At 49.2% G+C, this 12,967-nt stretch overlaps 1 protein-coding gene across 2 annotated transcripts in view; it reads right to left on the bottom strand.

Annotated features, from left to right (window-relative positions):
- The window catches only part of wnt6 (Wnt family member 6), a 53,174-nt gene extending 42,191 nt beyond the window's left edge, over positions 1–10,983 (bottom strand). The window contains exon 1 of one of the 2 annotated variants that reach the window (XM_031893608.1): positions 10,912–10,983. The gene's annotated coding sequence lies outside the window, so the exon portion shown is untranslated. The remainder of the gene's footprint in view (positions 1–10,911) is intronic. The other variant, XM_031893609.1, reaches the window with a different exon arrangement.
- Positions 10,984–12,967: the final 1,984 nt, after the last annotated feature.

The raw sequence follows: 12,967 nt of genomic DNA, 5'->3' as shown, positions 1-12,967 counted from the left end.
ATCCTTATATTTCACCCCCTTATATTACCATAGAAATGTGTATAAATCTCCTGAATGTGGGACAGTTGAGGACAGACACAGACACTGCTGCCTCTAGATGACCCCAATATACTGCTTATTGCCCCACTGTATAGCAAGCAGCCCCATTATGCCCATATATTGCCCCCCTATACCTGTAAGTATTGTGGGAACCACACACCACTCTCCCACGACACAGTTGCTGCTTTTGTGCAAAGAGAAACCGATAGAGTTTTTATCTGAAACCCAAACAGACGTATTTATATGTGGGGCATCTATAGCGCCAGACACAATAATGAACTGCCCCGTGAGAAAAAGGCCCCTGCGCTGCTTGTTATACTGGGAATCTCTGATAAGAACCCGGCGCTGGATCCACGGGTCAGGGATGGGACGTCACACTGATAAGGGGGGGGGGGGAATATATCCATTGTACAGAAGCCTATAGGAGCCACACAACTGCAGGAGAACTGTCTTAGTAAGTAGGTGAGGGTACAATCTGATTATGGGTTATTCTCCTATAACCCCCAGATCTCAGCTATACAGTAAGGTTACAGGTAGCCAGTGTGATACAAGGGTAAATCTGATTATGGGTTATTCTCCTATAACCCCCACATCTCAGCTATACAGTAAGGTTACAGGTAGCCAGTGAGATACAAGGGTAAATCTGATTATGGGTTATTCTCCTATAACCCCCAGATCTCAGCTATACAGTAAGGTTACAGGTAGCCAGTGAGATACAAGGGTAAATCTGATTTATGGTTATTCTTTCCTATAACCCCCAGATCTCAGCTATACAGTAAGGTTACAGGTAGCCAGTGAGATACAAGGGTAAAATCTGATTATGGGTTATTCTCCTATTAACCCCCAGATCTCAGCTATACAGTAAGGTTACAGGTAGCCAGTGTGATACAAGGGTAAATCTGATTATGGGTTATTCTCCTATAACCCCAGATCTCAAGCTATACAGTAAGGTTACAGGTAGCCAGTGTGATACAAGGGTAAATCTGATTATGGGTTATTCTCCTATAACCCCCAGATCTCAGCTATACAGTAAGGTTACAGGTAGCCAGTGTGATACAAGGGTAAATCTGATTATGGGTTATTCTCCTATAACCCCCAGATCTCAGCTATACAGTAAGGTTACAGGTAGCCAGTGTGATACAAGGGTAAATCTGATTATGGGTTATTCTCCTATAACCCCCAGATCTCAGCTATACAGTAAGGTTACAGGTAGCCAGTGAGATACAAGGGTAAATCTGATTATGGGTTATTCTCCTATAACCCCCAGATCTCAGCTATACAGTAAGGTTACAGGTAGCCAGTGTGATACAAGGGTAAATCTGATTATGGGTTATTCTCCTATAACCCCCAGATCTCAGCTATACAGTAAGGTTACAGGTAGCCAGTGTGACTTGCCCACACTCATTTTATGTTGCCTCCACAGATACAATACAAACAGCTATATATTAACTTAAAATATAAAATAGGATCTTATGGACTCACCCATTTTTAGTGCATCATTTTATTCATCAGACTGTCCCTCTTCCCAAATACACGAGCCCCTGCGCCCCTCTGTGTCCCACCCACATACAGCAGCCTCCCCCTTCATACTGACCCCAGTGCATATACACCCATACTCACCTATCTATATACTCACATATAGACTCTATATACTGTATATACCAATATCTATACTGCCTGTAGACTATAGTACCACAAGCCCTGGATATTATCACAGTGCAAGAAGGCACCCAGGCATTAACAGAACCTGCCATCAGAACATTCCTCGGCAGGGCATTTCCCAACCCAAATTCCACTTGTAAGGGCACTTCCCCCAATACCCCTGACATTTGCTGCCCCCAGATCATCAGCCTCAGCATCTCCCCCCTATAGTGTATCAGCCTCCCCCCTATAGTGTATCAGCCTCCCCCCATAGTGTATCAGCCTCAGCATCTCCCCCCTATAGTGTATCAGCCTCAGCATCTCCCCCTATAGTGTATCAGCATCTCCCCCCTATAGTGTATCAGCCTCAGCATCTCCCCCTATAGTGTATCAGCCTCAGCATCTCCCCCCTATAGTGTATCAGCCTCAGCATCTCCCCCCTATAGTGTTATCAGCCTCCCCCTATAGTGTATCAGCCTCAGCATCTCCCCCCTATAGTGTATCAGCCTCAGCATCTCCCCCCTATAGTGTATCAGCCTCAGCATCTCCCCCCTATAGTGTATCAGCCTCCCCCCTATAGTGTATCAGCCTCAGCATCTCCCCCCTATAGTGTATCAGCCTCCCCCCTATAGTGTATCAGCCTCAGCATCTCCCCCCTATAGTGTATCAGCCTCCCCCTATAGTGTATCAGCCTCAGCATCTCCCCCCTATAGTGTATCAGCCTCCCCCCTTATAGTGTATCAGCCTCAGCATCTCCCCCCTATAGTGTATCAGTCTCCCCCCTATAGTTTATCAGCCTCAGCATCTCCCCCCATAGTGTATCAGGCCTCCCCCTATAGTGTATCAGCCCCCCCTATAGTGTATCAGCCTCCCCCTATAGTGTATCAGCCTCCCCCCTATAGTGTATCAGCCTCAGCATCTCCCCCCTATAGTGTATCAGCCTCAGCATCTCCCCCCCTATAGTGTATCAGCTGTTCAGCATCTCCCCCCTATAATGTATCAGCCTCAGCATCTCCCCCCTATAGTGTATCAGCCCAGCATCTCCCCCCTATAGTGTATCAGCCTCAGCATCTCCCCCCCTATAGTGTATCAGCCTCCCCCCTATAGTGTATCAGCCTCAGCATCTCCCCCCTATAGTGTATCAGCCTCAGCATCTCCCCCCTATAGTGTACAGCTCAGCACTCCCCCCTATAGTGTATTCAGCATCTCCCCCCTATAGTGTATCAGCCTCAGTCCCCCTATAGTGTATCAGCCTCAGCATCTCCCCCTATAGTGTATCAGCCTCAGCATCTCCCCCCTATAGTGTATCAGCCTCAGCATCTCCCCCTTATAGTGTATCAGCATCTCCCCCCTATAGTGTATCAGCCTCAGCATCTCCCCCCTATAATGTATCAGCCTCAGCATCTCCCCCTATAGTGTATCAGCCTCAGCATCTCTCCCCCCTATAGTGTATCAGCCTCAGCATCTCCCCCCTATAGTGTATCAGCCTCAGCATCTCCCCCCTATAATGTATCAGCCTCAGCATCTTCCCCCCTATAGTGTATCAGCCTCAGCATCTCCCCCCTATAGTGTATCAGCCTCAGCATTCTCCCCCTATAATGTATCAGCCTCAGCATCTCCCCCCTATAGTGTATCAGCCTCAGCATCTCCCCCCTATATAGTGTATCAGCCTCAGCATCTCCCCCATATAGTGTATCAGCCTCAGCATCTCCCCCCTATAGTGTATCAGCCTCAGCATCTCCCCCTATAGTGTATCAGCCTCAGCATCTCCCCCCTATAGTGTATTCAGCCTCAGCATCTCCCCCCTATAGTGTATCAGCCTCAGCATCTCCCCCCCTATAGTGTATCAGCCTCAGCATCTCCCCCCTATAGTGTATCAGCCATCCCCCCTATAGTGTATCAGCCTCCAGCATCTCCCCCCTATAGTGTCAGCCTCAGCATCTCCCCCTATAGTGTATCAGCCTCAGCATCTCCCCCCTATAGTGTATCAGCCTCAGCATCTCCCCCCTATAGTGTTCAGCCTCAGCATCTCCCCCCTATAGTGTATCAGCCTCAGCATCTCCCCCCAGCCTCAGCATCTCCCCCCTATCAGCCTGTATAGTGTATCAGCCTCCCCCCTATAGTGTATCAGCCTCAGCATCTCCCCCCTATAGTGTATCAGCCATCTCCCCCCTATAGTGTATCAGCCTCAGCATCTCCCCCCTATAGTGTATCAGCCTCAGCATCTCCCCTATAGTGTATCAGCCTCAGCATCTCCCCCCTATAGTGTATCAGCCTCAGCATCTCCCCCCTATAGTGTATCAGCCTCCCCCCTATAGTGTATCAGCCTCAGCATCTCCCCCCTATAGTGTATCAAGCCTCCCCCCTATAGTGTATCAGCCTCAGCATCTCCCCCTATAGTGTATCAGTGTTCATCAGCCCTCAGCCTCCCCCCTATAGTGTATCAGCCTCAGCATCTCCCCCCTATAGTGTATCAGCCTCAGCATCTCCCCCCTATAGTGTATCAGCCTCCCCCAATACTCAGTCAGCCTCCCCCTTGCTGCCAATCCTTATCCTCTCAAGTTCTGCCCTACGTGCCCAGTAAATCGCCTCCCCAGTAATCAGCCTTTGCCCTGCCCCTTCGGCAGATACCCTCTTGCCCCCAATACATGTCTCTCTGCTGGTGCAATTTGCCCATTAGTTTCTGGGTAACAGCGCACAGTATCTGACTGATGGGACCCTGAACTCCAGTCTGTGTGGCCACCTAATGGGCACTCACATGGAGCAAGAGCGCCACCTATTGATGAAAGAGCAGCTTTGATACTGCATGAAGCAAACATGGCAGCTAATAGTAACACAGTGTCCCATTGGGAGGGAGCTGCACATTTATCAGCCACTCACAGAGGAACTATGTGCCCTGCTCTAACTGCCACCTAAACAGTGGCTTCAAGGTGCCAGTGAGACTAGGTATCCCAGCATGCCTACTGTTTCCAAGCATGGCCGCTACGTACAACCCATAATAGTGAGCCTTATCAGCAAGAGCTGCCATATTGCTTGTCAAAGGCCCTCTCCACATGGCAACAGAATATGGAAATCTGTTAATGACCACTAGTGGCGCCATTGCATTGATGTTTCCATAGACCAAGGCAAGCCATATGGCACCTCCAATTTATACAGAGAAATACAAAGTATATTATGCAAAAAACAGGGGTGTGTATCATTCTAGCACTGAGCCAATATGAAATATATTGTGTAACTTTGTGTAAGTTTTTTTTATCTTTTGGTTCTGCTCCTTTTTCCAGTGCCCCTGGCCTCCTACTGTAAGGCTACACTGACAGATCTGTCCCATACTAGTGAGTCCTGGTTCCTCTTAGATAAAGGAATATTTATCAGTACAAATGTTTTCTGCAAATCTGGATATTTGCTATTTTCCCCTTAATATCGCCCCCCCCCCCATAACATCTGCATTGATAATTAGCCCCTGAGTCGGGTGATTCACATCCTTAGGAGTCAGAGAATTGCACAAGCGTAAAACCCTGCTCCCCCCATGCTGGACTGTCTGCGGCGGATCATTAGCCCCCAGTCTGTCTCTGGGTGCTGACACCCCCCGTCTCACAAGGGCACCCAGTATGCTGCCCCCCAGCTGCTCCAACTCTCACTGTCTGTCCTTAATGGTATCAAGGCTTGGGGCAAAATAGCTGTGGTTTAACTACAACTCCCAGAATCCCCTGAGAGGGGGAGGCTAGGTCCAACTGTACTGGATCCCATTCACACTAAAGTCAGTGGCATTCGGCCATATTGCTCAACTACTGACAGTTTGTTTCTATTATATAATCCCCACAGTCTAATGGAAGCACTATGGCAGCTCCAACTTTGTTTAATAAATACATATATAATACAAATAAGCCACAGATAATCACTAATATGGATAGAGTTGCTTAGTGCTTAGAGCTACTGAGTCCTGGGCTGTAGAGCTTACAATCTGATTGCTATAGCAAAGCTGGCGAGGTACAGATAGAAGCGGCTGGTTGTTTGTACTATTATGATAAACACGTATGTATAAAGCGCCTACATATTCTGCAGCGCTGTACAATAAATGGCTGTACACAGATTACATACAAAAAGCAACAGCTGATACAAGAGGTAAAAAAGAGGCCCTGGACAAAAGAGCTTGCAATCTAATAACTATAAACTAATTTTTTAGGGAAGCAGCATCCAGCCAATCTCTCTTCAGCTGAACTACAGCTCCCATAATCCCCTCTGGGAGCTAAACTGCACCTGCTGCTATTTATGTTGAAGCCCCCACAGGGGGCGGGGTTACAGTAAATCAATATTAAAAAAAATTCTCTGTCCTGTCCGACTATTATTATCCATTACTGATATGGCGCCAACGCGTTCCGCAGTGCAGAGAATGGGCATCATTCTCATCAGTTTTTACTCGCTTTATGGTCATTTCCTTGCCTTTCTGAGCCCTAATAACTGACCCCCCCCCCATCACAATAGTGACACATTATGGCACTGACTAAAGAATCAGCCTCTGGTTGGAGCTGTCCCCAGAATTCCTTGAAATGCCCCCAGAATTCCTGCAACCTGTGGGGCTGCATTGATTGGCACAGATGAGTAGTTTTGCCCAACTCCGAGGAGGAGGAGTACAACCTTCACCAAGGAAAGAGACAGCTACAGCTGTCTAAAGTCTCCATCAATGGGACAGAGAGTACAGCCTCCATTAGGAAAGAGAGCACAGCCTCCAGTTAGAAGAGAGAACGATCAGCCTCCAGCAGGGAGATAGAGGGTACAACAGCCAATAGGGAGAGAGAGGCTACAGCCTCCAGCAGGGAGATAGAGGGTACATCAGCCAATAGGGAGAGAGAAGCTACATCCTCCAGCAGGGAGATAGAGGGTACATCAGCCAATAGGGAGAGAGAAGCTACAGCCTCCAGCAGGGAGATAGAGGGTACTCAGCCAATAGGGAGAGAGAAGCTACAGCCTCCAGCAGGGAGATAGAGGGTACATCAGCCAATAGGGAGAGAGAGGCTACAGCCTCCAGCAGGAAGATAGAGGGTACATCAGCCAATAGGGAGAGAGAAGCTACAGCCTCCAGCAGGGAGATAGAGGGTACATCAGCCAATAGGGAGAGAGAGGCTACAGCCTCCAGTGTGGAGACAGAGGGTACAACAGCCAATAGGGAGAGAGAAGCTACAGCCTCCGCTGGACAATTGCCAACAAGGTGGATGTGAGACAGAGGTACAACAGCCAATACGGGATAGAGAGCGACAAGCCCACAGTATGAGAAGAACAGAACTGGGCTACAACAGCCGAAGTAGGGAAGAGATAAAGAGCCCTACCACTTGCACGAGTGATCCTGAGAACAAGGTACAGATACCAAGCAACTAGGAGAGAAGAAGCTAACAGCCTTTCCAGCAGGAGAAATAGAAGCCAATCACCAATAAGGAGAAGAAGGCTACAGCCTCCGGAGCAGACCTAAGGCGAGTACATCAGCCAATAGGGAGAGACAAGAGCACAGCCTCCAGCAGAATAGAGGGTACATCAGCCATTATAGGAGAGAGAACATACACCTCTAGCAGGAATAAAGGGTAAACATTCACAAGCAATAGGAGAGAGAGGCTACAGCCTCAAGTCGGAGACAACGATCGTGTCGAAAGCTGACACACAAGCCAACTATTTTAAGCACGAGATCGAACTTCCAACCTTCCAGTCTGTAAGCGAAACCAAAGAGAGACTACAAACCAGCCAATAGGGAAGAGAGGCTTACAGCCTTCCAGCAGGAGGATAGAGGGCGTAAAACTGATCTCACCACATAGGGACTGGGGCCAGAGAGATTGACTACAGCCTCCCGCCGTGAACTCGCTGAGACACAGAAGAAGGAATTATCTAACCATGACCAACCCAGGAGAGAAGAAAGCCACCCAGCCCCAGCTGTGAGACAAGAGGTACAACAGCAACTAGGGAGAGGAGAGCTATCAGCCTCCAAGCAGGAGACCTAAGAGGTACATCCAGCCAATAGGGAGAGAAGGCTACAGCCTCCACGTGTGAGAACCACGGTTACAACAGCCGAAATAGGGAGAAAGCTACCAGCCAAGTCTCAGTGCTGGAGACAGAAAGTTCAAGTTCCATTAGGAATCTTCACCAAAAGGGAAAGAGACTGAGGCCTCCAGCCGAGAGAGCCAAAGACAGCAAGGAAAGAGGAGACAGCCTTCAGATTGGAGAAAGAGAGTACAGCAACCAGCAGGGGGGAGAGAGAAGAAACAACTCTAGCAGGAGAGCCAGAGAGTGCAGCATTCAGAGGGGAAAAAGAGACAGTCACTGTACCGGTACCTCGGAGGCAGCTGTCACTGGGCTGGAAAATGAACGGATTTAAAGTGCGCTTTTTACGCGCGACTCCGTCTTTAGCACGGCATATCGCAGCAGCGCGCGCCGCGTCCCAACCGTAAAATTTTTATTCTTGTTCTCCTTTGCGCCAAACCAGTCCAGTTCTAACCCAAACATTCCCAAACATCTTATGAATTCCTAGCACATGTAAATTCTGGCTGTATCCTCAAGTATTGTTTGCTATGATGAAACGGGCTCGGTCGAGCCACCCCTACCCTATGCTGATCAGCGCAAAGCGCTGCCCACAGCCGGAGCCCGACCGTCATCCACACCCAGTACTCCGAGAGAGTTTCTTCCCGCACGTCCAATCTCTCTCTCCTCTCCCTTCTTCCTCTACACTCTGCTCCTCGTACAACTATCTCTGTCCTAATCTTCTTCTCAGCTCTCTCTCTCTCCCTTCTCTGCTATCTCTTCATCTCTCTACGAATCTCACCTTCTCTAGCTATCTCTCACTCTCTCCCTTCCTGCTTGCGTGTATACTACTCAACTCTTCTCGCCTTCTCCCTTGATCTCCACCTTTGCGTCTCCCTTCCTCTCTGTATCTCTCACTCTCTCCCTCCTGTAATCTTCACTCTCGCTCTCCCTTGCTCTGTTCTCTCACTCTCGTCCCTTCTCGGTATCTTCTCACCGTCTCTCCCTTCCTCTGTATCTCTCACTCTCTCCTCTCCTTCTCTGTATCTTCTCCCACTCTACTCCCTTCCTCTTCCTAGACTTGATCTACTCACTACCTCTTCTCTCCCTTCTCTGTACTCTACATCTGTCTGCTCTCTCCCTATCTCTGATCTCTCACTCTCCGTCGTCTCCCTTCTCTGAGTCGCTCACTCACTCCTACTCCCTTCTCCTCGCCTTTTATCTGCCTACACTCTCTCTCTCCCTCCTCTGTAGCTCTCACTCTCTCCCTTCCTTCTCGTGTATCTCCAACACTCTCCTACTCTCTCCGCCCCCACCCCTCATTGATATATATCTCTCACTACTCTCTCCTACCCTACTCAGGTCTATCTTCACTCTCCTCTATCTCCTTCTCTGCTATCGCTCATCAACTACTCTCGTCCTCGCTATCCCCGTTATCTCTCTCGTCTCTCACATTCCCTTCTCCTATTGCATTATCGTCTCGATACTACTCCCCTCCTACTCATGATATCTCCTTTACTACTCTCTCTCCACCTCATCGCCCTATATATCTTCCACTCTCTCTCTACCTCCCTATCTATATCTTCTCACTCTCTCTCTCCACTTCTCTGTATCTCTCACTCTCTCTCTCCCTTCTCTGTATCTCTCACTCTCTCTCTCCCTTCTCTGTATCTCTCACTCTCTCTCTCCCTTCTCTGTATCTCTCACCTCTCTCTCCCTTCTCTGTATCTCTCTCTCTCCCTTCTCTGTATCTACTCACTCTCTCCCTTCTCTGTATCTCTCACTCTCTCCCTTCTCTGTATCTCTCACTCTCTCCCTTCTCTGTATCGTTCACTCTCTCTCCCTTCTCTGTATCTCTCACTCTCTCTCTCCCTTCTCTGTATCTCTCACTCTCTCTCTCCCTTCTCTGTATCTCTCACTCTCTCTCTCCCTTCTCTGTATCTCTCCTCTCTCCCTTCTCTGTATCTCTCACTCTCTCCCTTCTCTGTATCTCTCTCTCTCTCTCTCCCTTCTCTGTATCTCTCTCTCTCTCCCTTTCTCTGTATCTCTCACTCTCTCTCTCCCTTCTCTGTATCTCTCACTCTCTCTCTCCCTTCTCTGTATCTCTCACTCTCTCTCTCCCTTCTCTGTATCTCTCACTCTCTCTCTCCCTTCTCTGTATCTCTCACTCTCTCTCTCCCTTCTCTGTATCTCTCACTCTCTCTCTCCCTTCTCTGTATCTCTCACTCTCTCCCTTCTCTGTATCTCTCACTCTCTCCCTTCTCTGTATCTCTCACTCTCTCCCTTCTCTGTATCTCTCTCTCTCTCCCTTCTCTGTATCTCTCACCTCTCTCTCCCTTCTCTGTATCTCTCTCTCTCTCCCTTCTCTGTATCTCTCACTCTCTCTCTCCCTTCTCTGTATCTCTCACTCTCTCCCTTCTCTGTATCTCTCACTCTCTCCCTTCTCTGTATCTCTCTCTCTCTCCCTTCTCTGTATCTCTCACTCTCTCTCTCCCTTCTCTGTATCTCTCTCTCTCTCCCTTCTCTGTATCTCTCTCTCTCTCCCTTCTCTGTATCTCTCACTCTCTCTCTCCCTTCTCTGTATCTCTCACTCTCTCCCTTCTCTGTATCTCTCACTCTCTCCCTTCTCTGTATCTCTCACTCTCTCGGTTCGGTTTGATATCAATGGACCCAGCAGCTGCGGATTAAACCAATGGCATTTATATGTATAAGGTGTATGTGACAGCTATTCCTGTGTATCTGTATAGATATAATAGATATGATATGAGACAGACTCATACCGTGAGCCCTGCGCTTGCTGCCCCCTCCCTCCCTCCCAGGGTCCCAGTATCGGGGGGGCAGCAGGTAGCGGGGTCCCTTCCCCATGTGGCTGTACAGTAGTTTGTTATTCTAGCAATCCCCTAAGTGTCAGTTTGTTATTCTAGCAATCCCCTGTCACATCCCAGCAGAGCATTGCCCCCCCCCCCCCCCCCATGCAATTTCATGGAACTTTTTCACAAAAACAACAAATGCAATAAAACCCGTGTGAGGAGTAGTGGGGACAGGGATGTGCCCGGACTGATAGGGTCCCACCCTTGGAAATAAGGTTTCCCCTAAGGGGATAACTGCTCGGGAGGGGGTGAAACAAGGGTCCAGCAAAATATCTTGGGCATGTGCCGAGGGGCAAGTGTCAGCTTGTGGGACAAGTCAGCGGAAGGTTATGAGTGGGGATGAAAGTGAGGGGATACTCACCACCACAGCCCTATGATGTTGGCAGGGCACAGCAGGATGAAAAACAGCCCCAGTCTAGTATCTGGACAGGGCAAGACATAGATGCGGCCTTAGGAAGGTAAAGTAAAGGGCTTTGCCAAATGGTTACTTTCAGCGCACATCAAGGAGGAAAAAGCCAAAAATCACAAGCTATCTGCAAGGTTATCAGAAGACTCCAAGTTAATCCCGGACTCCTTTCAGCTGCGGTTAACAAGGTGTGGTCACGTATCTTCTCCACACTCACGGGAATAGGGGACCTCAGCCTCCTCTCCAGTGTCGCTCAGTCGCGCATCAATGCTCCTGCTGTTGTCTGTGACAAGCTAGCCTGAGCGACAGGGAGACCGGATCGAGCAGGGACACCGAGATCCGGCGTATCGAGAGGAGGAGGTGAGCGAGACAGCCTGAGGGAAGAGGGTGTTTCCACAAGAGCGAGTCGGCGGGATAAGAGGCTCTAGAGAGTAAGCAACATGATATAAAATAGGCAAATTGGATTGCAATTAGGTGCTTTTAAAACCCCCTAAGGCGAAAGCAAACCCTGGTTTTGTCAGACCATGTCAGACTACCGGAGAATGCCGGGCTTTCCCGCTCTGTCGCTCGCTGTCTTAAACCTGCATCACTATGTACTTATCTCATTATACTCTACTTCTGCTACTGGTGGGAGGTTATCGGGATGAGGCAGCCGGCTAGTTGGACTCGTGGGACGCGCTTTATTGGTCGCCCCTCCCCCAGGCCCACGGTCGCGTTAGGATTCATTGGATAATGGCTTATGGGGTCCCGACTTAGATTAGGGTCCCTAAGAAATACAATGTAGAATGCTGTCTAGTCTGGGGCAAAAGGATTCTCTAAAGAAAGAGCGGGCAAGGCATGGGCCGAGGGTTGGGGTTCCTCACTTTTGTCGTAAATAACTCACATGTCTCCCCCTGCTATCACCACTCTCCCCGTGGGCCAATATTCCTCTGGCCTAGTCACCACACACCAGGCCACAAGAATGTTCACAGGACTCGGTTGCACATTATAGCGGAAAGCCCCGCCTGGCCTCTCGCGCTTATTGTGGATTGGAAAGCGCTAATTGCCGGCACAAACCCCAAGTTTATTATCAAATAATAATGGAGAGTACTATGAAGTCTATGCGTAACCAACTTCCGTTTGTGTCTGTTCTGAATATAGGACGTACACTCTCATTAATTGGCGTGTGCCCGACGAGAATGTAAACCTACCTGTTATTATCACCCCTGCCCCAGTGAGCTTACAATCGAACGGTCTCTTATTCCCATCCCATCAGCCCCTTGCCCCATAGCTTACAATCTAAAGGTTCCCTATCCCTATTCCCTCAGTCCGCGTGCTCCTCAGTGAGGCTGGACCACTCTAAGGTCCCACTATCACCAATTCCCCATCGGTCCCTGGGCCCCGAATGAACTTCTTACGAACTCTTAAGGTGCCCTATCAGCCTGATTCCCATTGCCATCAGGGGCCTGCGCCCGAGAGAGCTTAGCAATCATAAGCGGTCCCAATTCACATTCCCATCAGTCTCCCTACCTCGAGATGGCGCATTTCATCCTAATCTTAGTCACGCTATTCCCGGATTTCCCCATCAGTCTCTTGCCCAGTGAGGCGTGTGACAAATCAAGAACCCCCTAGTCACCGTCCGAATATCGGCCCCCCATCAAGGTCGCCCAATGCGCCAGGTGTATGGCTTAAGCAAGAGTAATATCAAATATGCCAGCCGTCACCGGGTATCACATGGGCAACCTATCAAAGTACCCACTGACTCTCTCAGTGGAGCTCTTACAACCTAGAATCCCTATCACGATTCCTCAGTCCCCCATCCGCCTGCCCATGAAATGTGAAGCCTGTGTCAAATACCTAAGTGTGGCCCCTATTCCAACCGGAGCCCATCGTGGACCTCGTCCTATTCGGCGCGGCCCAAGTGAACTTGGTACAATGTAACGTCCCGTATCTACATTCCCGCCATCCTAGATGTCACCTTCTGCCCCATGTAGACACCAATACCGAGACTTCTAACGTCCCTATCGGATAT

Source organism: Xenopus tropicalis, chromosome 9, assembly GCF_000004195.4.
Source record: "Xenopus tropicalis strain Nigerian chromosome 9, UCB_Xtro_10.0, whole genome shotgun sequence".
NCBI classification, from domain to species: Eukaryota; Metazoa; Chordata; class Amphibia; order Anura; family Pipidae; genus Xenopus; species Xenopus tropicalis.
The sequence above is the reverse complement of the archived record's forward strand: the minus strand, read 5'-3'. Positions and strand labels throughout refer to the sequence as shown.